We start from the raw sequence: 26,172 nt of genomic DNA on the forward strand, positions 1-26,172 counted from the left end.
TCATGACATCTCAAGAACACGAGAGAGAGAGAGAGAGAGATTAAACACATAGCTACTGGTACAAACCCTCAGCCCCGAGGGTGGACTACTCCCTCCTCGTCGTGGTGGCCGCCGGGATGATGAAGATGGCCACCGGAGATGATTCCCCCTCCGGCAGGGTGCCGGAACAGGGTCTAGATTGGTTTTCGGTGGCTACAGAACCTTGCAGCGGCGGAACTTCTGATCTAGGTTCACCCCGAGGGTTTTCAGAATATTTGTGAATTTATAGGGTAAAGAGGGGGTGCGGGAGGCCACCAAGGTGGGCACAACCCACCTGGGCATGCCTGGGCCCCCAGGCGCGCCCTGGTGGGTTGTGCCCCCCTCGGGGCACCCCCAGGTGCTTCTTTGGCCTATCCTGGGTGTTCTGGTCCATAAAAAATCTCCAAAAAATTTCGCAGTGTTTGGACTCCGTTTGATATTGATTTCCTGCGATGTAAAAAACAAGCAAAAAACAGCAACTGGGACTGAGCACTGGGTCAATAGGTTAGTCCCAAAAAATGATATAAAGTTGCTATAAAATGATTGTAAAACATCCAAGAATGATAATAAAACAGCATGAATACTTCATAAATTATAGATACGTTGGAGATGTATCAGCATCCCCAAGCTTAATTCCTACTCGTCCTCGAGTAGGTAAATGATAAAAGAAATAATTTATGAAGTGTGAATGCTAGCAAAGTGCATAAGTTTGATCAATGATAATTTCAATCACTTTTCCTAGCACCATAACAGCAATTCTTTCTCATAAAATTTCTCAAGTTAAAGTAGGAACCAATTCACATGTTAAGGTTCAAACAATGAAATCTCTTGGAACTCAACAACCTATGTTCTCAGTCACCAAGCAATTGCAATTCAACTTATTCAACAAAGTCTAAGTAAGAGCTCCACATACTCAACCATCTTATAGTCTTCTATAATTGCTAACACTCACCACATACACACGAGCAAAACATTTCAACCAGACACAAAGAAAGATAGGGGCTTACTGTTTTGCCTCCCAACGTATTCACCTCAAGGGTGATGTCAACAATAATAACTCATGCTACCCATATTCAACTGGACATATGTGCCTAGATCTTTCCTCACCACATGAAAAGAGAAAAATAAAAAGGAATACAGAGAAAAACTTTGACTCTTGCATGAAAGTAAATACATAAAAGTAAAAGATAGGCCCTTCGCAAAGGGAAGCAGAGGTTGCCATGCACTTATTTGTTTGTATGCTCAACCCCTTAGTGCAAAAGAACGTCACATTATATTGCCCCTTATGATAGCAACCTTTATTATGCAGTCTGTCGCTTTTATTCTTTGCCATCACAAGTTTGTACAACACTCAATTTTCTCTTACACTAAATGATCTAACACTTTTAGAAGCAATTTTTATTGCCTTATTGCACCGATGACAACTTACTTGAAGGATCTTATTCAATTCTTAGGTAGGTATGGTGGACTCTTGAAACTAAGATTTGGGTTTATGCGTTTTTGGATGCACAAGTAGTATCTCTACTTGGTGCGGAATTTTTGGCTAGCAAAGATGGGGGGCAAGCACCACATGTTGAAGGATCTATGACAATATAACTTCTATGTGAATATGAACAAACATAAACCATTACATTGTCTTCCTTGTCCAACGTCAACAATTTTGGCATATAATATTTTGATGGGGGCTCACAATCACAAAAGACTTCCAAGATAGTGTTTTTGCATGTGAAAGTTCTCTTCCTTATACTAATTATTCATGGCTTGCTTGTATGACCAATATTGTGATTGTCAAGCCTCAAAAGATTTCACTTTCTAAACCCAATGTGAAGCTACCACTAGGCATGATATGATTTCAACTTCATGACATTCAATTTATTCAACAATTTACTCATAGTATATAAGTGAAGCACAAGAGTAATCCATAGAAAAGAGCTTCGTTGACGGGATGTGAATGCCGCTTACTTAGCCTCCCTGGCAACTATTTGAGGACTCTATTTTATTTTAAAAAATCAGATCTAAGTACTTTATTAAAACAGCAAGCCAAACAAAATAAAATGACATTCCAAGGATAGCACACATCATGTGAAGAAGCAAAAACTTAGGCTCAACCGATACTAACCGATAATTGTTGAAGAAGAAAGGTGGGATGCCTACCGGGGTATCCCCAAGCTTAGACGCTTGAGACTTCTTGAAATATTATCTTGAGGTACCTTGGGCATCCCCAAGCTTGAGCTTTTGTGTCTCCTTAATTCCTCTCATATCATGGTTTTCCTAAATCTCAAAAGCTTTATCCACACAAAACTCAACAAGAACTTGTGAGATAAGTTAGTATAAACCAATGCAAAAACTTTATCATTTTCTACTGTAGCAAATCACTAAAATTATTATTCAACATTGCATACTAAATGCCTCTACATATTTAATATTCCTATCCGCAAATAGAATCATTAAACAAGCAAACATATGCAAACAAGGTAACCATAACAGCAATCTGCCAAAAGAGTACAATCTGTAAAGAATGCAAGAGCATCAATACTTATTCAATTTCAAAAGTTATGAAAAATTACCACCCTGTAGAAAATTCATTAGAGCTTATTTTGCAAAAAGTTTCAACATTTTATCACATTCCCACTTTTCTAGGGAATTTTTGCAACATCGATAAACTTTCTGTTTTGAAACAGAAACATGTAGACTTGCAAAATAAGCATGGCAAAGGCTATACTTGAAATTTTTATTGAAATAAAAGATACAAAAAATTATTCTAAATAACATCAATCAAATTCTAACAAAATAAAATGATGCTCCAAGCAAAACACATATCATGTGACGAATGAAAACATAGCTCCAAGTGAGGTTACCGATAATGTTGGAGACGAAAGAGGGGATGCCTTCCGGGGCATCCCCAAGCTTAGTTGCTTGGATATTCCTTGAATATTACCTTGGGGTGCCTTGGGAATCCCCAATCTTAGGGTCTTGTCACTCCTTATTCTCCTCATATCGACATCTCACCCAAAACATGAAAACTTAAATCACACAAAACTTAACGGAACTTTGTGGGATAGGATAGTATGATAAAGGGAAAACCATTTCACTTTGGTACTGTCAAAGACAAGATTCATAATTGTTCTCACACAATTCCTACTGTAGCATATCATTTCCACAATTTACATTGAGCAATATAAGCCATAGAAACTAGAAAACAAGCAAACTATGCATTGAAAACAGAATCTATCAAAAACAGAAAAGTCTGTAGTAATCTGTACTCCAACCATACTTTTGCTACTCCAAAAATTCTGAAAAATTAGGACCACGTGAGCAATTTGTATATTAAACTTCTGAAAAAAAGATCAACTCAAAAGCACTCTTATGTTAAAAATGATAATTATTTTCATGAGGGTAAAAGTTTCTGTTTTTCAGCAAGATCAAATCAACTATCACCCAACATGATCCCAAAGGCTTTACTTGGCACTTTATTGAAACAAAAGCAATTAAAGATGATCAATACAGTAGAGTAATCATGTGAACACACAAAAACAGTAGGTAAAAGTGTTGGGTTCTCTCCCAACAAGCGCTTTTCTTTAATGCCTTTTAGGTAGGCATGATGATTTCAATGATGCTCGCATAAAAGATAAGAATTGAAACATAAAGAGAGCATCATGAATCACATGACAAGCATATTTAAGCCTAACCCACTTCCTATGCATAGGGATTTCGTGAGCAAACAACTTATGGGAACAAGAATCAACTAGCATAGGAAGGCAAAACATGCATAACTTCAAGATTTTCAACACGTAGAGAGGAAACTTGATATTATTGCAATTCCTACAAGCATAAGTTCCTCCCCCATATTAATTTTCAGTAGCATCATGAATGAATTCAATAATATAACTATCACATAAAGCATTATTTTCATGATCCATAAGCATAGAAATTTTGTTACTCGCCACATAAGCAAATTTATTCTCATCAATAGTAGTGGGAGCAAACTCAACCAAATAACTATGAGATTGAAAATTAAAATCATGATGACAAGTTTCATGGTTATCATTATCAAATATAGCATACATGTCATAACCATAATCATCATAGATAGCAACTTTGTTATCATAATCGATTGCAACCTCCTCCAAAATAGTGGATTCATCATTAAATAAAGTCACGACCTCTCCAAGTCCACTTTCATCAATATAATCATCATAAATAGGAGGCATGCAATCATCATAATGATTTTTCTCATCAAAACTTGGGGGACTAAAAATATCATTTTCATCAAATATAGCATCCCCAAGCTTGTGGCTTTGCATATCGTTGGCATCATGGATATTTAAAGAGTTCATACCAACAACATTGCAATCATGCTCATCATTCAAATATTTTGTGCCAAACATTTTATTGACTTCTTCTTCTAACAATTGAGCACAATTTTCTGAACAATCATTTTCAAGAAAGATATTATAAATATGATCAATAATATGATGCAACCTCAATCCAGTTTTTTATGTAGTTTTCTTTTATAAACCAAACTAGTGATAAAACAAGAAACTAAAAGATTTAATTACAAGATCTAAAGATATACCTTCATGCACTCACCTCCCCGGCAACGGCGCCAGAAAAGAGCTTGATGTGTACTACGCAACTTTATTCTTATAGTCGTGTTGGGCCTCCAAACGTAGAGTTTTGTAGGACAGTAGCAATTTCCCCTCAAGTGGATGACCTAAGGCTTATCAATCTGTGGGAGGTGTAGGATGAAGATAGTCTCTCTCAGACAACCCTGCAACCAAATACAAGAAATCTCTTGTGTCCCCAACACACCCAATAAAATGGCAAATTGTATAGGTGCACTAGTTCGGCGAAGAGATGGTGATAAAAGTGTAATATTGATGGTATAAATATATTTTTATAATCTGAATAAATAAAAACAGCAAGGTAACAAATAGTAAACGGGCACAAAAACGGTATTGCAATGCTTGAAAATGAAGCCTAGGGTCCGTACTTTCACTAGTGCAATCTCTCAACGATCATATAACCACCCCTCAAAGTGTGATGAAGAATCACTCCAAAGTTCCTATCTAGCGGAGAACATAAGAATAAATCTCTACTCCTAATGTCTGAGTTGGTTGAATAGTATCCATAGTTTATTTTCGTCCCACCAGTTTCAACTATTTTATTTCGCTGGGTTTTTTTGTACCCTCCCCCATCCCACTGGTTTAGTTTCGCATCACCCTCTCACACAACAAAAAAAATCTGAACGGATCAGAACTTTCCATACTAACGCAAGTTATTTAGTAATATCTTTATGTGAAAGAATCAATCACGATTAATCTCTAAAGATTAAATCTAAATTAATCACCTTAAATTGCTCAATCACATTAATTAGGAAACAAATAACCAATTTTAAGAAATCTCATTATTAAAGCATTTATGTACCTACTTAATTTGTAATGGAATATTACCTCATTATTAAAGTATTTATGTACCTATTTACTTTGTAATCGAATATTATCCAATGGCAGCAACAACAAAATGTGGACACCTCATCTCACTTCCGTCGTCCTGCCCTACCGCTCGAAGAGTCCGAGCGCCGCCGCCACCACGTAGCCTCGTGCCCTACCCCATTCCGGATTCCTCCCTCTCCCTCACTCTCTGTCTCTCGTGCACGCTCACGCAGGGGATGGGCCGCTCGGCCGCTCCCCGCATGCTGCCACCATCCTCCTTGGCATCGTGTCGTCATCACCTTCGCTAGGTATCGAGGGTTCCAAGAGCTTGGTCTGATCCGGCATTGTCCGGTTAAGAGTCAAGGTCGCCTTTGCCTCTGTCACATCGAGCATCTCTGTGGCCATGGCCGCGCAAATCGTGTAGACTGCCGTTGATGGTGGCCTCTCTATCACTATGGCGCACTGATTCCCCATGTATCCGCCGCATCTGAGGACCTCCTCTGGCAAGGACACCGGAGTCGACTCATTGCTGAGGACGGACGGCCGCTGCCACGAGGTGAGAGCTGCCTCATCCTGTAAGGAGGTGGACGACGTCGCCGCCATTCGTCACGAACCGACATGGATGTCGCTTCCGCTGTGTTGGCATGCTTCTCCTGGATCGACAACGAATATCAGCTTTGCCGAGGTTAGGCTTTCTAAATTCTAATAAACTTTTCTCAATTAGATCAGCTTATTAGATTGTCCAATGGACATAGCATGGAGTAGTGATGTACATCAGGTTTGTGGGCGACGATGGTTATCTGCTGGATTCCTAAAATCGCTTACCTGCAGACCTTGCGCTATATTTTACACCAGGCACGCAAGCTAGAAGTGGATGAGAATTTCTGCACGATCCTCGGATTCCTTGATATTGCACTAACGTATGTACTCTCCATGATAATGAAGGAGAGAACATCGTTTAATTAATAGTAACAAGACACGATCATCAACTGTGAAAAATAGCAGGTGTAAGATATATATGCACCGCTTTGCTAGCTCCAATAAATCTATTGATTACTCATGCTGCTTCAATTGGGTTGTTACGAAAACATGAAAAGTACTTTAAAATTATTCTAGGTTGTATGACACCCAATAAATATATTGATTAGTCATGCTGCTTCAGTTGGGCTGTTGTCGACATTGACAATGAAAATTCTACTGCCACGGTTCGTACCCAAGTCTGCATCAGATGATCAGAATACTAACTATTGTAGGTGATGCTCTTTCTTCGCAATTTTAACTTTTCATTATGGCCTTATATAAGGTTGATTGACTGGCGGTATGCTTGCTCTGGTCCCGAGAAAGAGGATGAACAGAGAATGATGATTGATTGCTGCTACTACACTGTATATCTTGTGAATTGGCAAGTAGTACAGAGTACAAACTGTATAATGTTTTCCTCAAAATAAAAGATTGTACAACCGATACAATTTGTCATATATAAATTATTCTCTTTCGTGCTAAATTTTATTGCTGCTATTTGCAGATGAAGTGGATACTACCAGTGTGTTACTGTACGATACTGTGGGCATATGATAAAAAACAAAGTATCAGTGCAGTAACCATATTGCGGACATTTTTGTTGCTTTTCACCAATCGTTGGGCTTCTCTATAGCAAGAAGTCAATTTGTTAGTGGAGACATAGCTGCAAGGATGCAGTATTTCAACTTTGAGGTTATTTAAGCTTTTGGATTTCAGATTATAGTCGCCATCACCAAACAGGTATGCTCTTGTACTAATGTCTGTTAGTTATCTTTAATCTGTAGAACTTTGTAATGAAATTTGTTTGATATTCTGATTTGGACAATTGGATTTAGGGAGAACCCACTTTGATTACTTTTCACCATTGGATTTACGTCCATAGGACTATTCGAGAAGACCACAGTGGAGACAGACTAGGTCTTGTCACCCTCCTCTGACCCTCCTGCCTCAAGACCATCGCTTGTCTTATGCATCAATGTGTTTATAATTTTTTTGTTTCTGATTACATGGAGTGGCAAAGATGAATTTACAATGAAGTTTCACATTTATTTATTTATTTACTTTATGCATATAATTAATAATGTTTTTGGTTTTATAACCCATGATAAGAACGGTATTATAACCCATAATCATATAAGAACCGGAACATACCTCTCTGATTGTGAATACATTCTTCTTCATTAAATGCCAAAAGTTGCACTTATGTGATCTTCATTAAGTAAGTAGTTCCCGGTCAGTACACCATGGCAGTTATCATGTTGAAAATTGTTAACATTTTTGTTTGCACATTAATATTGAGCATTACCTACACAAAGCTTTTCTAAATTTTTGTACAGAATGGTATGTCCTTTCTCTCTACCGTTCCCTTTTCCGCAAAACAGGGCTACTAGGTTTCACACCCTCCCTTATCCCATCCTGCCTTCGTCTTGTGCTCCTGGGTTCCACCCATGGCGATACAGACCATTATAGGTAATGCGGAATTTCCTTGCGGTTAGTAATGGGTGCGACAAGGCGCAAAAGAAAAAGAAGTAATCGGTGCGGCAACTACCTTTGAGTGTTTACCATTCTCCGGTCAACACATATGGCATTTGCTAATTAACTGTATTCTTTTTCTTCCTTGAATAGTGCCCGTGAGAATTGTTTCATTTTTAAAGCAGACAATATGCCATCTTTCGCAGTACATGAGGACCATTTAATTGATTTCCTAAAGTTGAAATAAAAACGTCAAATGATGGCAAAGCGAGAAGATAAAGTTTGGGATTTGACAATAATACTAGAGTAAGGGCGGATGAAGAGGTAGAGGTAAAATTTGGTCCCATAGAGAAAAGACCCCGCTCGAGTGCCACTCCTGGCGGCACAAGGGCGCCAAACCTAGCCGCCAAAGAATAAGCCCAATCAAGCGGCCTGCCGCCACTACCGCTGGCGCTTGCATGGCGGCGGCGGGGCACCCATACGTCGTTCTGACAACGGTGCTGGGAGCTCGCGTGTAACACCCAGGTGTAATGATGCTACAGTAACCCCTGGGGTTAAGTTAATCATTTTGCTAAACAAGTGTTTGATCATCATTGTCTCCTCTCTCTTTCAAATTCCAGTTGAATTCAATTTCAAATTATGAGTGAAATTCAAAATGCTCAAACATGAAAACTAAAATGTTCATCTTGTGCCAAATAATCCATAATAAATATTTGTGGTGAACCTAATTTTTTTCAAAGTGTTTAAATGGCCTAAGCTATTTGAAACTGATGCTTAAAAAAGAAAAAAGAAAAGAGAGAGAAAGAGCACAGCCCACTGTGCACTGGGCCAAGTGCACAGTGCCTGGCCCAGCTAAGCCGGCCCACTCCCCCTCCCCCGGTCGCTTCTTGTTCCTCCGACCGGGTGGGACAGCGCGCGCCCGTCGCCGCCCAGCCACCTCGCCGGCGACGCCCCCCCGCGAGAGGATAAGGCCCCGGACGCCTCGAGTTCCCCCCTCACCTACCGCCACTCCCACTCTCCCACTCGCCTGCCCTCCTCCTAGATCCACCCCCTCGTTCCCCATCGACGCCCAAGCGTAGTCGCCGCCGCCCTCCGTCGTTGTCGCGGCCATCGGCGGCCCCGCGCCCGCTGACCCTGTCGGTGAGCTACACCGGGGTCGACTCCTTCGACTGGCGCCCTCCTCTGGAACCGGGAAGCACCGCAGCCGCCGTTCGTCCTCGTCCCCATCTCCGGCCACTGCGACGTCGCCGTTGCTCCGCCAACCCCCCTGCTGCTCCTTAGCCGCCGACGAGCCCTCTTGTGCTCCCTCGGTGAGATTCACTCGCCCCCCCTCTCTCTTTCACGCACGCACGTTAGCTGGTCCCCCCCACCGGCCATGGCCGAGCATGGGCCGCCGTCGCTCGTCGCTGCAGAGCCCTGCTCCGGCCACCCTCGCTCGCGTGGCTCACCCCGCTGGATGCACGCTGCCTCGCTTAGTCGAACGCATCTCCCCGATCCGCTCAACGCACACCGCAACCATGCCCCGACTAGCTCCGCCCACGGCCTCCGCCCCGGCTCACCGTCGGCGACCTTGCCGACCCCCCAGCCGATGCGAGCCCCACCGTTGGACGTGCGAGGCCACGCCTGTTCGAACGTGGTTCGCGGCACTCGTTTTGACCCGCGGAAACAGAATTCAGGTGAGCCCCGAGCCCCCTGCGCCACGATTTCGGCCGCCGGCGTAGTTGCGGCGCCGGCCGCCGACGTGGCTGACCTGGGGCGCACCCCGCTGGGTCACTGACCAGTGGGCCTGCCCCCCCTGTTGACCAGTTGACTAAGTCAACTATGATGACTGGGCTGGCCGCTGCCTATGACATGTGGGTCCCGCCTGTTAAAATGTTTTTCATAAATAACTAAATCTGTTAATTATTAAATTAATTAATTAGAACACTAATTACCCACTGACGAGTAGGCCCCATCCACTAATTAGATTAATTAGCTTAAACTAACTCAGCTAATTAAACAACTGTCAATGACACGTGAGTCCCACTGGACCCACTGGTCAGGTTTGACCTGGTCAGCCGCTCTGTTGACTGCTGACATCATCGACACATCATGCTGACATCATATTCCATTTCTGTTAATTTGAATAATTCCAGAAAATACTTTAAACTTTAGAAATTCGTAGAAAATAAACCGTAGCTCGGATCGAAAAACTTTATATATGAAAGTTGCTCAGAAAAACGAGACAAATCTGGATACGCAGTCTGTTTACCTGTCAGATGCCTCTAACTATCTGAACATGGAACATTCCCCCTCCGGTCATCTATCTCACACACGTCCGGAACCAGGAAAACATTCCCGGTTGATTTCCCCCTTCACCTTTATCGTGTAGCCATACGTTAGATCACACCCGGCACATCATATTGCCATGTTATGCTTTGTTTGCTTTATATTTATTGTTTCTTCCCTCTCTTCTCTCCGGTAGACCCCGAGACCGATGCTGCCCCTGTGATCGACTACGTCGACGACGACCCTTCTTCCCTTTCAGCGGAGCTTCCAGGCAAGCCCCCCTTTGATCATCCCGATATCTCCCATTCCATTCTCTCATGCTTGCATTAGATTTTGCTACTGTAATTGATTGCTCCTATTATGATGCATAGCCTTCTTTTGTAACCTGCTTATTGTTACCTACCTGCTTATCCTAAACTGCTTAGTATAGGTTGGTTAGTGATCCATCAGTGAACCCCACCTGGTCCTTGTTGCCCCTGCTTCATCATCAACGACTCGATCAATGTGATCGACGACCAGAGCCCGACACCTCACATCACATCACGCCCCTTTTGTTGCTCTATTCTGCAGAGTTACCATCGAGTGCCGAGGGTGGAACCTCATACATCACGCCTGATGAGATCTCTATAGTGTAGCTATTCGGTCGTGGTCATCGAGGGTGATTTCCTCCTTAACCACTTCCGATACGACTCTGTCGTGCAACCCCTCAAGTGTGAACCTCGAGGGTCGTTCCTCTTACGTTCACCTTGATGATTACATCGAGTGGAATTCACCGGGGGTGATTCCTCGGGTTTTCCCGTTGATGTTTGGACACACAGATACTTGGATTTCACAACGGTTACTTGGAAAGGCGGGTCGACCCTGAGGGGTACCCGCGAGTGATGTGGAGACGGGTTGACCTGGAGGGTACCCGAGAGTTGAATACGAGGCGTGGCCGGGCATTCTTAGCCCTTGCCGCAAGTCCTCGAGACGGGGTGACAGGGTCACATCTTTCGTGAGTCTGCTCGTGACCTCACTACCAACACACTAACGGTTTGGATATTTGGTCCGAGGGGCCTCTGGCCTGATAGCACTAACCATCACGTGGGCATTATATGGGCGTTCTGCGTCGTATGCATCAGCCGAAGCTTATTAGATGTGAGAAACTGAGCAGCGCACGCCGGGTTGGACTGGTAAGCTCCTGCCTTTTTTAAGGAGGTAGCTAGGTTTGCTCACCGGTCGCCCACGCAACGTGCGGGAGTTCCCGGGGCGATGGCCCATGACCCCTGGGGGCAGAGGTTTAGGCCGGCGTGCTGGCCTCTCCATTAAGCCTAGGTCAGGTTGCGGCGTATTGTTTGGCCGAGGCCGGGCATGACCCAGGAAAGTGTGTCCGGCCGGAGTTAATCGAGTGTGGTGGGTAAGTTGGTGCACCCCTGCAGGGAAGAAAACATCTATTGATAGCCTGTCCTACGATAACAGACACTTGGAGTTGTATCCCGCTCGATACAACTAGAACTAGATACTTGAGGTGATAACTGGATAGTATGGCTCTGGGATTGCTTTCTCGCAGGGAGTCGAGAAAGGATATCTGGCCGAGGTTGTTAACACTACTGCTACTTTATATTATGCTATTCTATACTCTTGTGATGTTGCAAGACGCTTGAAGATGCTAGTCTTTGATAGGCTAGGCTTTCCCCCTTCTCTTCTGGCATTCTACAGTCCAGTCCATAGATACAGCCCATTTCATTGATACCGATGCATATGTAGTGTAGATCCTTGCTTGCGAGTACTTTGGATGAGTACTCACGGTTTCTTTGCTCCCCCTTTCCCCCCTTTCTTCTTCTTTCCGGTTGATGCAACCAGATGTCGGAGCCCAGGAGCCAGATACCACCGTCGATGCCTACTACTACGTGGAGACCGCCGACGACCAGGAGTAGTTAGGAGGCTCCCAGGCAGGAGGCCTTGCCTTTTCGATCGTAGATGCTTTTGTGCTGGCCTTCTTAAGGCAAACTTGTTCAAATTTATTCTGTACTCAGATATTGTTGCTTCCGCTGACTCTTGTGTTTTCGAGCTTATGTATTCGAGCCCTCGAGGCCCCTGGCTTGTAATATAAAGCTTGTATTATTATTTTAATTTGTGTCTAGAGTTGTGTTGTGATATCTTCCCGTGAGTCCTTGATCTTGATCGTACACATTTGCGTGTATGATTAGTGTACGATTGAATCGAGGGCGTCACAAGTTGGTATCAGAGTCGACTGCCTGTAGGTAGCCCCCTTTCCAAATCCTTGGCCGAAGTCGAGTCTAGTCACTACAAAAAAACTTTTACTAACATGGTTGTGTGTATTACGGGCCCACGTCGCCATTGGGTGGTATTAGGATCTTTTATTCCTCGTCTATACTCTGGGACTCTGATCTCTCTTCTATTCGGAAACAAATTTACTAACTCTAACATTAGGATCCCGTGACCACATTCACCCCCAAGTTGGATAAGCCATAGTTATTCCTTAGAATAGTATTTTGAGTAGTACACACACTGTCATGTTGACTAATAAGTGGTATCCTTCGTACCTCTTTCAATATGCATGTTTCATCATGAATGATCCTTGTTTTTGCAAATGCTCAATGCTGAACTACCCCCAGTTACATGTTAGCAGGATGGTTAGACCCGCTAGTCGTGACCGTGGTGTAACACCCCGGATGTAACTTTCCATACTTGTAACTCCGACTCTTGCCATTTTCGGCTATGTGTTATGATATTTCCTTCGTGGTCGGGTTTTGTCTTTCGTTTTGCATTTTGTTCATGTCATGCATCTCATATCATGTCATCATGTGCATCTCATTTTGCATACGTGTTCGTCTCATGCATCCGAGCATTTTCCCCGTTGTCCGTTTTGCAATCCGGCACTCCCACCTCCTCCGGCGCACCCCTCTTGTTTCTTTTCATGAGCGGGTATTGAACGTTCTCGGAATGGACCGAGGCTTGTCAAGTGGCCTTGGTATACCACCGGGAGACCACCGGTCAAGTTTCGCTCCATTTGGAGGTCGTTTGGTACTCCAACGGTTAACCGGGTAACCGCAAAGTCCGTTTGTGTGTGCAGCAAAAACCCCTCTCTAAACAGCCCAAAACCCAGCAAACTCACTTCCATGCTCTAGGTCGTTCGATCACGATCGTGTGGGCGAAAACCGCACTCCATTTGGAGTCTCCTAGCTCCCTCTAGCTATATATATGCAACCCTCCCGAAATACATTCGCAGTCCAAACCCTAACCCGCTCCTCCGCGCCGCCGGACGTGTCCGCCCGGGGCCGGACACATCGGCGCCGCCGCCCCCAGCCACTCAGCGCGCGACACGTGTCGCCCGACCCACCGCTCGTACGCCGCGCCGCCCGCGGCCCGGAGGCCCGCATCAGGCCCCCTGAGCCCGAGGCTTCCTCCGCCGCCGCGCGCGCCTCCTCCGCCCGCCGGGCCCCGCGCAACCATCGCCCCCGCCGCCATCCGCCGGGAGCCCGAGCTCCGCCGGCCGCCACCGTCCTCCGCCCTCGCCGCCGCGGCTCCTTGTCGCCGGCCGCCGCCGTCCTCTGCCCGCGTCGCCGCCTCCTCCTCCGACCGCGCCCGTCGCCGCCTCCCCTCCGAGCTCCTCCCCGCCCAGATCTGGATCGAACACTTGAGTTGACTTTTTCTCCCCTCCCCCGAAAATCCTCCAAGTCCTTTATTTTTTACAATACGTGCACCTGTTCATCGCATCATAACTCTCTGCATATATCTCCGTTTCGTGCGTGTAATATATGGAAATGTTCGCCTCGTGATGCTCTTCATTTTGTTCCATTGCACCATGTTCATTTGAGTCCATCTTGATGCCCAAATCTCTGGTCAAAGAGTGCTAGTTGCTGTTATCTGTTGTTACTTATCAGAACTTGAGGTTTTGTTATTTTTGTTGCATTTAATCTGTGCATCTTATGGGCATGAGCTCTACATGTGTTTTGTTGTATGCCATTCCATCTTTACAGAGGTGTATGCCATGTATTTTGTGATCTATGTGGTGACTAGCACAAGCATGCAAACTAGGCTCTGTAATGTTTCTGATTTCAGGGAATTAGTAAATTTACTAAGTCTTTGTCTGCAGTTATTTTGTTGCTATGTATCCTTGTGGCTACAGAGAGATCCATGCTTATTTTGGAGATGTTCAGTAAGGATGTTTTGTATCTATTGTTGTAATTGATCCATTCATTCCCTTCTTTGCAATTATAGAGTGCCATAGCATGACTCAATCTTACTCTACTTTTGCTATAAAATAGTTCTGGCAGATTGTTTACGTGTTATTCAATTTTGCCAAGGTTGTTGCAGTTGTTTCATACATGCTATGTAATTTCTCTTGCCATGGATAGCTTTATAAACATGCCATCTTGCTGTAGGTATGCTTGTTTTGTCATGCATTGCTTTGTGGTGAGTGCATCAAGCTCACCAAGATGCCTTCATATTATTGTTTCTGCCATGCTCTGTTTTCTGCCAAGTCTGAAACCTGTTAACGGAACTTGCTATGTTTACATGGTTGCCATCATATCTTCTAGTCCTTTTTGGCTTATGGTCAGTAAGGGACTTTTGTCATATGCATTTAGTAGAATACTGCCATGCCTTGTTTTGCCATTTTAAGTTCTTTTAGCATGTTTATTTCATGCTCTGAACATTGCTACCTGATGCTGTTTCTGCCATGTCCAGTAATTTCTCCAAGTCTGTGAACCTCTTATCTTTTGCACTTTTGCCATGCTTGTTTGAATCTGCTGTGTGATGAACTAGCCGTAGCTCAGTGTTCATCTTTTGTCAAGCATCTCCTGTAGATTGCTTCCATATTCTTTGTTGCTACGTTGGAGTGCTGTAGTATTGTTACTTGTTGCATTCCAAGTGCTATCATGCTGTTAATCGCATATTCGTGTCATTCTTGTTTTGCTTGCCATTTGCAAACCGTGCATCCGTTTCCGGTGATCTTTATATCGATTTCGACCGAAATCATCTCATCTCTCCAGTGGCATGCTTGGTTTGCCAAGTTACTGCCTTGTTTCATCATTTTCCTTCCGGAGCACGCATATGCATCGCATATCATATCTTGCATATCATTCGTGTATTGCATCATGTTGCTTGTGCATTTCCCGTGATTGATTGTGGTTCCGTTGCTTGTGTTCTTGTTGTGGGTAGAGCCGGGAGACGAGTTCGTGAACGAGGAACCTGTTGAGTATGCTTACGAGGATCAAGCTTTCGACAACTCTGAGAACCTTGCAGGCAAGATGACCACACCCTCGAAATCACTTCTATCTTTGCTTTGCTAGTTGTTCGTTCTATTGCCATGCTGCGCTACCTACCACTTGCTATATCATGCCTCCCACATTGCCATGTCAAGCCTCTAACCATCCTTTCCTAGCAAACCGTTTTTTGGCTAAGTTACCGCTTTTGCTCAGCCCTTCTTATAGCGTTGCTAGTTGCAAGTGAAGTTGAAGTTGGTTCCATGTTGGAACATGGATATTATGTTGGGATATCACAATATCTCTTATTTAATTAATGCATCTATATATTTGGTAAAGGGTGGAAGGCTCGGCCTTATGCCTGGTGTTTTGTTCCACTCTTGCCGCCCTAGTTTCCGTCATACCGGTATTATGTTCCTTGAGTTTGCGTTCCTTACGCGGTTGGTTGATTTATGGGACCCCCTTGACAGTTCGCCTTGAATAAAACTCCTCCAGCAAGGCCCAACCTTGGTTTTACCATTTGCCACCTAAGCCTTTTCCCCCGGGTTTTCTAGAGCCCGAGGGTCATCTTTATTTTAAACCCCGGGCCAGTGCTCCTCCGAGTGTTGGTCCAAACTAGAGCACCGTGCGGGACCGTCCCTTGGCAACTTGGGTTACGTTGGTACCTGTACGCTTAGCTTATCCGGTGTGCCCTGAGAACGAGATATGTGCAGCTCCTATCAGGATTTGTCGGCACAGCGGGTGGTCTTGCTGGTCTTGTTTTACCATTGTCGAAATGTCTTGTAAACCAGGATTCCGAGACTGATCGGGTCTTCCTGGGAGAAGGTTTATCCTTCGTTGACCCTGAGAGCTTATGATGGGCTAAGTTGGGACACCCCTGCAGGGTATTATCTTTTGAAAGCCGTGCCCGTGGTTATGAGGCAGACGGGAATTTGTTAATGTCCGGTTGTAGAGAACTTGTCACATGACTTAATTAAAATACATCAACCGTGTGTGTATCCGTGATGGTCTCTTCTCGGCGGAGTCCGGGAAGTGAACACAGTTGAGTTATGAATGACGTAAGTAGGAGTTCAGGATCACTTCTTGGTCATTGCTATATGTCGACCGTTCCATTGCTTCTCTTCTCGCTCTCTTTTGCGTATGTTAGCCACCATATATGCTTAGTGCCTGCTGCAGCTCCACCTCATTTCACCATCCTTTCCTATAAGCTTAAATAGTCTTGATCTCGCGGGTGTGAGATTGCTGAGTCCTCGTGACTCACAGATTCTACCAAACAGTTGCAGGTGCCGACGATGCCAGTGCAGATGATTGGATCGACCTCAAGTGGGAGTTCGACGAGGAATGTGGTCGTTACTATGTGTCTTTTCCTGATGATCAGTAGTGGAGCCCAGTTGGGGCGATCGGGGATCTAGCATTTGGGGTTATCTTATTTTCATTTGGATCTTGACCGTAGTCGGTCTATGTGTGTATTTTGGATGATGTATGGATTATATTTATGTATTGTGTGAAGTGGCGATTGTAAGCCAACTCTCGTTATCCCATTCTTGTTCATTACATGGGATTGTGTGAAGATGACCCTTCTTGCGACAAAACCACAATGCGGTTATGCCTCTAAGTCGTGCCTCGACACGTGGGAGATATAGCCGCATCCTGGGCGTTACACGTGGTGCCAACGATCCACCACCACCCGAATTCTTTTGCCAGAATGATACAACAATTTGAGCTGAACCGCTAGTTCGTGGAAGGAATGATGGCTCAGTTTCCTCGTCCGAACATGAATCAACAGCAAACCCCAGTAACTCTGTAGGACTTCATGCGCCTCAACCCAACTATTTACCGCAGCTCAACTCAGCCCCTTGATGCTGATGACTGGCTCCGCGACATCACGTATGAAATGGAGTCTGCTAGTGTGGCCCTTGCTAGCTATGTCACCTTTGCATCATTCTTTCTGAAGGGTCCCGCTGCTCAATGGTGGGACAGCCACAGGCGTACCCTGCCTACTGGAACGGTCATCACTTGGCCAGATTTCCAAGCTGCCTTCCGTGCCCGCTTCATTCCTCAGGGAATTATGGACAGGAAGAAGCGAGATTTCCGCAACCTCACCCAAGGCAACAAGTCTGTATATGCTTATCAGCGGGAATTCTTGGACTTGTCCCGTTACGTTGAAGAAGACATTGCTACTGATGCTCGTAAGCAAGAGAAGTTTCATGACAGACTTCACCCTCATATCAAGCTAGCAGTGCTTGTTCATGACTTTGCCGACTTTGCCACCTTGGTGAACAAGGCTATTTAGGTTGAGACTGGTCTTCAGGAACACCAGGGATCCCTCAGGCGCAGCCGTGATGCTGGCTCATCTTTGGGCCCGTCAGCGCAGAAGCGTCGGATATGGATTCTCCACAGCATGTATCGTCCAACTACACCTGCACCAAGACAGTCCTATGATGCACCTCGTCTGCCTCCTCCACCGCAGAGGCAGCCACTTCGAGTTGTACCACCTGATACGTCTCCATCGTATCTACTTTTCCAAACACTTTTGCCCTTGTTTTGGACTCTAACTTGCATGATTGAATGGAACTAACCCGGAGTGACGCTGTTTTCAGCAGAATTGCCATGGTGTTATTTATGTGCAGAAACAAAAGTTCTCGGAATGACCTGAAACTTCACGGAGATTATTTTTGGAAATAATAAAAAATACTGGCGAAAGAATCAAGGCCAGGGGGCCCACACCCTCTCCACGAGGGTGGGGGCGCGCACCCAGGGGGCAGGCGCGCCCCCTGCCTCGTGGGCCCCCTGGAGCTCCACCAACCTCAACTCCAACTCCATATATTCGTGTTCGGGGAGAGAAAAATCAAAGAGAAAGATTCATCGCGTTTTACGATACGGAGTCGCCGCCAAGCCCTAAACTCTCTCGGGAGGGCTGATCTGGAGTCCGTACGGGGCTCCGGAGAGGGGAATCCGTCGCCATCGTCATCATCAACCATCCTCCATCACCAATTTCATGATGCTCACCGCTGTGCGTGAGTAATTCCATCGTAGGCTTGCTGGACGGTCATGGGTTGGATGAGATTTATCATGTAATTGAGTTAGATTTGTTAGGGTTTGATCCCTAGTATCCACTATGTTCTGAGATTGATGTTGCTATGACTTTGCTATGCTTAATGCCTGTCACTAGGGCCCGAGTGCCATGATTTCAGATCTGAACCTATTATGTTTTCATGAATATATGTGAGTTCTTGATCCTATCTTGCAAGTCTATTGTCGTGGAATTGTCACGGCAGATGTCCTTGAGCTAGGACTTAGTCGTGGAGCCATCGCAACTAGGAAGCTTGAAGGGGTTATGCGGGACAAGGAACACGAGGGTTTATACTGGTTCGGCCCCTTACGGTGAAGGTAAAAGCCTACGTCCAGTTTGGGGTGATATTGATTAGGGTTACGATCGCCAGGAGTTAAACAACCATCCCCGGCTCTCGATGAGATTGTTGTCGCCCTTAAACCGCTGCCGGGTCGTCCCTTTATATAGGGAGGCTGACGCCCAGCAGCCCTTAGAGTCCCGGCCGGCTCATAAGAGTGTCCGGCTCGGACTCTAAACTATACATGCCTTACGCTACAAGTTTACTATTACAATGATTGTAACTACGGGCCTTAAGCCATATCCGGGTCTCGGCCCATCTCTGGCCCATCGTCTTGAAACTTGGCTCCGGGCTTCTGATAACAACCGTACGAGTAACCCGGCCCCTCCTGGCGGGTGACTCTAAGGTCTATATTCTCAACATTAGGCCCCAGATTGATTTGAGCCGGCTCATGTCAATCTTCAACTCTTCTGTCCGAAAAAATCTCCGGCTTACCATTCATGGGAAGGCCATAACCCGGAGTGACATCACCCTCTGGACTCCGGATAATCCGCCGTGACGTCATCCTCCATTAAGTCTGTTTTTTTCTCCGCCAGATCCGCAACGGATCTTTGCTTTTACTGTCATTCCGAAAATCGAGGCGTCGTGAGGGGGAGATAACCACGCCGTGGTCTCCTTGAATCTCGCGCCCACCTATGACTTCGCCTTATAAATAGGCCGGCCCAACTTGCTCTTCTCACGCTCTCTTCTTCCTCCTCGCGCTGTCGCTCCTCTGCCCGAGCTCCGCCACTGCCGCCGCCGTCGCGCCCCTGGTCTTCATCAACCCGGCCGCTGCATCACCCTGATCCGGACCAGATACACGGCGGCGACCTTCACTCTTCTCCAACTCCGGTGAGTCTCCTTTGCCCTGTCAGATAGATCTACTGTAGGGTTCATCTGTGTTCTTCGCGTTCATCGCCATTGCCACAAACCTCGGTAGTTCTTGTAGCCACTGTACTTGGTTGATCTTTAACCTTGCATAGAACTAGTGCGGTAGCTGTTTAAGCCTCATTTCAAGTACCAGTAGATCTCCTTACACTGTTTAAATGCTTCGTTCGAGCTCTAGAATATCCGCTCGTCTGTTTCTAGGTCTAGAAAGTTTTCATTTCACCTGACCATTTTGATCCAACAAAGTTACTGCCATATGTGAAACCTGTTTTACCACACTTAGTAAAAACTGCAACCATTGAATCTTGGCGGCTTATATCTCCGGTTTAAAGAAAACATGCGCCATAGAACTTTCCGGTTTAAAGAGAACTATGCTCTGTAGAATCCTCCGGCTTAACTGTGGTAAAACCGTAGATAACCAACTTACTCTGAATCCCCCTGTGGCTTAAATAACCCACTGTATCTGAGTATATATCATTAGTCCCCTTCATAAGCCGCCACTTTAGTTTGAACGATAGACTCCGGCTTACAATTAACCCGGATACTTTTCTCTTTATCATAGACCACCAACCTTCACCATGCCTCCCAAGGCTCCTATCACTTGCAACTGGATGAGGTCCAACGTCACCGACGAAACCCTGGCCAATTTCGTTAAGTCCGGATACTTGCCTAAGAAGGAAAGCATGTCCTATCGTGCCCCTGACCCGTCGGAAGAGAGACCATAGCCAAGGGACGGGGAGGTAGTGATCTTTGCAGACCATATGAGCCGGGGCTTCGCACCGCCCGGCTCAAAGTTTTTCAGGGACGTGCTCAACTTCTTTGACCTACGGCCTCAGGATATAGGACCCAACTCCGTATCCAACATCTGCAACTTCCAAGTCTTTTGCGAAGTGTACCTTGGAGAAGAGCCCAGTTTGCTGCTTTTCAGAGAGCTGTTCTACTTAAACCGCCAAAATGAGTGTGCCAACGGGCCAAGTCTAGAGTTAGGCGGCATCTCCATCCAGCGGCGTAGGGACTGTCTGTTCCCTTACGCAGAGCCGCCGAGCCACCCTAAGGACTGGAATATGACTTGGTTCTACTGCCAAGATACGTCCCCGGCTGACGAGAACCCGCTGCCCGGCTTTCGCCCAACGCGCCTAGAGCCGACTCATCCGCTATCCGACAAACTGACTGCCGCGGAACGCCAGCCTCTGCTTCCAACGATCAATAAGATCAAGGCCCTGCTAGGCAACGGTCTGAACGGAATTGACCTGGTCCGGGTCTGGATCTCATGGCGGGTGATCCCATTGAGCCGCCGCCCCGGCTTAATGTGTGAGTACACCGGGCGAAAAGATGACCCGCAGAGGCACAGTCGCAATGATCTTCCAGAAGACGTTGCAGAGGAAGAGACCAAGGCTCTTCTAAACGAGAGCTTGGCAGACTGCGGAAGAACCGGGCTAGCCCCCTTCTGCAAGACCAATCCAGCCCCAGCGGTAAGCCGCTGACTTTAAATTTTATCTTCGTCTGCATATAACCTTCAACTGAACCGTTTTAAGAATCAATCATTGTATCTTTCAGGCTGATGATAAATTCTGGCGGGTCAAATATGACCATGAGGCGGCCAAGAAGGCCAGGAAGGCGAAGAAAGCCGCCAAGAAAGCCGCCCCTCGCAAAAAGGGAAGCAGACCCACTGCTTCGGAGCTATTGCAATTAAGCGACAGCTCCGAGTCAGAGGTAATCCTTAAACCTTTAAATTCTTGCCATATTTGTTGTTTGTTGCTGTCTGCCTTATCAACATTTGCTCATTGACAGGATGACACCGGCGCCAGTAACCCGGTGGTTGAAGAGGTAATGTCACTTTCCTCCGACTCGGAGCCTTTGCCACAGCTGAAAGTCCGAAGAGTAACCCGGAAAGTAAGCTTTTCACATCCATTAGCTCATCAAGACCCTCAATTTCTTTTGAAGCAGCAGGTTCACGAAAGCCGGCGTCACACCCAGGCCCGCAAGGACACCGACCTCTCCGCCGGGTTACCCGTCGCAACAAGGAAGCGTCGCACTGAGGTTTTTTCTCACCTGTACCCTTTTCATCTGTTGGCGGGTGTTATCCGTCAGCCACTCAACTCTTCTGACTCCAATTATCAGGAGACCTCCCCCTCTTCGGGTGACTCCATGCAGTCAAGTCTGCCGGCCTTCAAGACTGCACCCGGGTAATAACAATCTCCTTACATTATCTGTCTGTACTTACTCTTTGTGTGCCTAACACCTCTGTCTTTTCAGTGCCCAGGCAAAGCTCACCAAAAGAGCAAAGAAAACCAGGTCAGCCGGAGTGCCAGACTTGCCTGACCCGGAGGAGACGGCTCAAGAGCCGCCAGCTACCTCCGCCCCCGAAGCCACCATTCCAATGGACACGGCACCTGAGGCCCCTGCCCCGACTACCAAGACAACGACCGAAGCGTCGGTTAACCCGGAGGCCTCCGGCTCAGCCCCACCAGCAGACGACCCGGACGTGGTAATCACCCGGACGGAATTCGTTGAGTCGGGGAGACCGACCGCGTTGGCCAAATGCTCCGCGAAGGGGGAGTTACTGCAGCCCCACCGGGTGAACCTGGACCTCTCCGGCTACACCAACTTGAGCATTGGAGAGCTCGTCTCTGGCTACATCAGCCAAGTCCACAAAAGACGAGACGCCGAGGTTGCCATGGTCAACCAGATCCAACAAAAATCCGAGGTACCCTTCTGCCGTCTTCTTACTTTACTGCATAGTTACCTTTGCCATGCTAGCCCCCAAGTCGATGACTTATACTTGAATATGTTGTAGACTTAGGTTCCGGCTTACTCAACTGAGCCGGCAGTACGTAGATAGAGACGTTCAATATGCATTAGCCCCCAAGTGCCAAGTGCCTTTGCTTGGAAAGCGCTTGGGACTTATATAACAACTGTTAATTAACCTGGAAATACATGCAGGCTGTTGGCAAGAAACTAGAGGCGGACCTTGCGGATCTCAAGAGCCGGCTAAAGATGCAGGAGATGGAGACCCGGAAGGCAAACGCCAAGTTTGTATCCAGCATCGCCACTCAAGAAAAGTTGAAGACCGAGTTTGATGCTGAGAGGAAAGCCTGGGTCGAAGAGAAAGCCGCACTGGTAACCCGGGCGGAACAGGCGGAGAAGGCCCTCACTGAGAAGACCGCTGAGCTCTCCGGCCTAAAGCGCCAGGCTTCCCAAATGGTGGCTGCTATCTTCGGTAAGTCGCCTCACCGGCTTTCATCAAGTCTGTATATGTCATGATTCATCCTTGTCATCGGCTTATCTGATCTTGTTAAACATGTCCCAGGAGTACCAACCTCAACCAGAGCGTGGTCACCAAGTTAAAGGCCGTGTACACCCTGGTGGAACAGCTCTACACCGGGTCACAGTGTGCCTTAGCTGTGGTGGCCCTATCCAACGAGGTGCCAGCTCATCTGGCCGAAGTCCTGCGCCGGCTCACTGTTCTGCCGCAGCGGATCCAGGAGTTACGACGGGCCTCCGCGAGAGCCGGAGCAATCGCCGCGCTGAGCCGGGCCAAAGCATTCCTGCCGGAGCTAGACCCGGCAGACATCGCCCTGGGTTACCCAAGCCTGAAGGAAGACGGCTCAGCCTTCGACCAGAAGGACTTCGCGGCATGTGTGAAGGCTGTACGCCCGGTGGCCACCCTCATCGGGAACGACACCGACTTGACCAAGTACCAGCCGGGTTATGATGCGGAGAATCAGAGGATTCCAACCCCTTGCTATGAAGCCCTCAATCTGATCCCTCCGGCTCGTCAGCACACCTTCGCCCCGGAGATTGACCCAGCCGGGTTAATTGACGAAGAAGCCCAGTTCGAAGCTCTCAGCAGCATCGACTGGAAATCATCAACCTTCGAGGTCTTGGGATCAACCGGAGGAGAAGACAGGAATGACCCGGGGACTTCAACTCAGCGGGCATCATAAGTTAGCTGGCGGCTTATCAAACATTGTTCCATCTTTTAGACTTGAAAATTATTGTAATAGAGTAAGTGCAAAAATTTATCTCTGTCGTGTCATCGTGCACGTTTTGAATGCAAAAGCCCTTTGAATTTGTCTCTTTGATGCTTCTCCGGGTCATAATCATCCCTTTGTTTTTCTCAACCTCAAAAGATGCCTTTAAGTATCTGCATAGAAAAGGCAAATCACAAGTCTCGAGGCGGCTTACCGCCCTGAGAATCAGGTGTTTGAGATAAATAACCCGGAATATGAATCAAAAAAGACTGGTCCTTAATTACACTCTGAACATAGCCAAAATAACACACTTAACAGCCTGTAAACAGCTTCCGGTTCAAATAACCCGGGCAGTGAGGTTGACACCTTAACTCTGATTTACTTGCTTTAATGACACCCATGACGTGCAACTAACACTGTAAACCAAAGTTAAACCGGCAAGTGAGACCCGGCCATGCATACCTCAGAATAAACTTGTGAAAAAAGCAGAAGAACTTAGGGGCTTCCGGTTCGAATACGACCAAAGACCCGGCCCCAAGGGGTTAAGCTAAGATTCAGATACGATCATATAGCCCCCAGTGGGTGTGGCGATGCCAATCAAAAGGGTACCGACAGCTATGTTCTCTTTGGTTCGAATACGACCCATGTTTGAACAGGAAGCCCCCAAATGATTCTTAAAATTGTTTAACGACGCTGATTCAAATACGATCCACGTCGGTTCTCAGAGGGGTTAAACTGTGATTCAAATATGACCAAAGGCAACTTCCCAATGAGCTCGGCACTTTGCCAATCAAGTGGGTATCGACAGCTATGTTCTCTTTGGTTCGAATACGACCCATGTTTGAACAGGAAGCCCCCAAGTGACCTTACTGATTACGGCCGAATACGATCATAAGCCGGATCCTCCTTTAAGTCAGCATGTAAAAAACAACACACGCCTATTTGGAGGAGAAAAAAGGACAGATGTCCTGCTTTATTGCTTATCATAATATATACATGTCTGAGATAAATATGTACACCACGAGAGCCGGTAGCTCAAGTGTAGTAAGGCCGAAGCTGAGCTATGTTCCACGGCCGACGGGTCTCCTCCTCCGATTTACGCGAATCTTTATGCTCCCGAATATCAATGAGGTAATATGACCCGTTGTGCAAGTTCTTGCTGACCACAAAGGGCCCTTCCCAAGGTGGGGATAACTTGTGTGCATCTGTTTGATCCTAGATGAGCCGGAGCACAAGGTCGCCTTCCTGGAAGACCCGGGATTTGACCCGGCGGCTATGATAACGGCGCAGGTCTTGTTGGTAAACCGCTGAACGGGCTGCTGCCACATCACGCTGTTCGTCCAACAAGTCCAGAGCATCTTGGCGTGCCTGTTCATTATCCGTCTCAACATAAGCCGCCACGCGAGGTGAATCGTGACGGATGTCGCTGGGGAGGACTGCTTCTGCTCCATAAACCATGAAGAAAGGCGTGAAGCCTGTAGACCTGTTAGGAGTAGTGTTGATGCTCCATAAGACGGAGGGCAACTCCTCCACCCAACAACCCGGCGTCCGTTGCAAAGGGACCAAAAGCCGGGGCTTGATGCCCTTCAGAATCACCTGGTTAGCTCTCTCAGCTTGACCATTGGATTGGGGATGAGCCACTGAGGAAACATCAAGTCGGATATGCTCTCGTTGACAAAACTCTTCCATAGTGCCTTTGGATAGATTGGTGCCATTGTCAGTTATGATGCTATGCGGAAAGCCGAAGCGGAAAATCACCTTTTTCATAAATTGAACCGCCGTGGCTGCATCGCACTTGCCAACTGGCTCAACCTCCACCCACTTCGTGAATTTGTCAACTACCACCAAGAGGTGGGTCTTCTTATCCTTGGACCGTTTAAAAGGCCCGACCATATCAAGCCCCCAGACCGCAAAGGGCCAAGTGATTGGGATCATCCTCAACTCCTGAGCCGGCACATGAGCCCGTCTTGAGAACCTTTGGCAACCATCACATTTACTGACCAAGTCCTCTACATCAGCGTGAGCCGTCAGCCAATAAAAACCATGACGGAAAGCCTTGGCCACAAGGGATTTTGAGCCGGCATGATGGCCACAATCCCCTTCATGGATCTCGCGCAAGATCTCTTGACCTTCCTCAGGGGAGATACAACACTGAAATGCCCCTGAAACACTGCGATGATGCAACTCGCCGTCGATAACAATCATTGACTTAGCCCGCCGGGTTATTTGCCTGGCCAGAGTTTCATCCTCAGGCAACTCTCCCCGGGTTATATAAGCCAGATATGGCATTGTCCAGTCTGGTATGACATGAAGAGCCGCCACCAGTCGTGCCTCCGGGTCAGGGATAGCCAAGTCCTCCTCTGTAGGCAACCTAACCGAAGGGTTATACAGGACATCCAAGAAAGTGTTAGGCGGCACCGGTTTTCGCTGAGAGCCTAGCCAGCTTAAAGCATCAGCCGCCTCATTCTTCCTGCGATCAATGTGCTCCACTTGGTAT

This window comes from Aegilops tauschii, chromosome 2, assembly GCF_002575655.3.
Source record: "Aegilops tauschii subsp. strangulata cultivar AL8/78 chromosome 2, Aet v6.0, whole genome shotgun sequence".
Lineage (NCBI taxonomy): Eukaryota > Viridiplantae > Streptophyta > Magnoliopsida > Poales > Poaceae > Aegilops > Aegilops tauschii.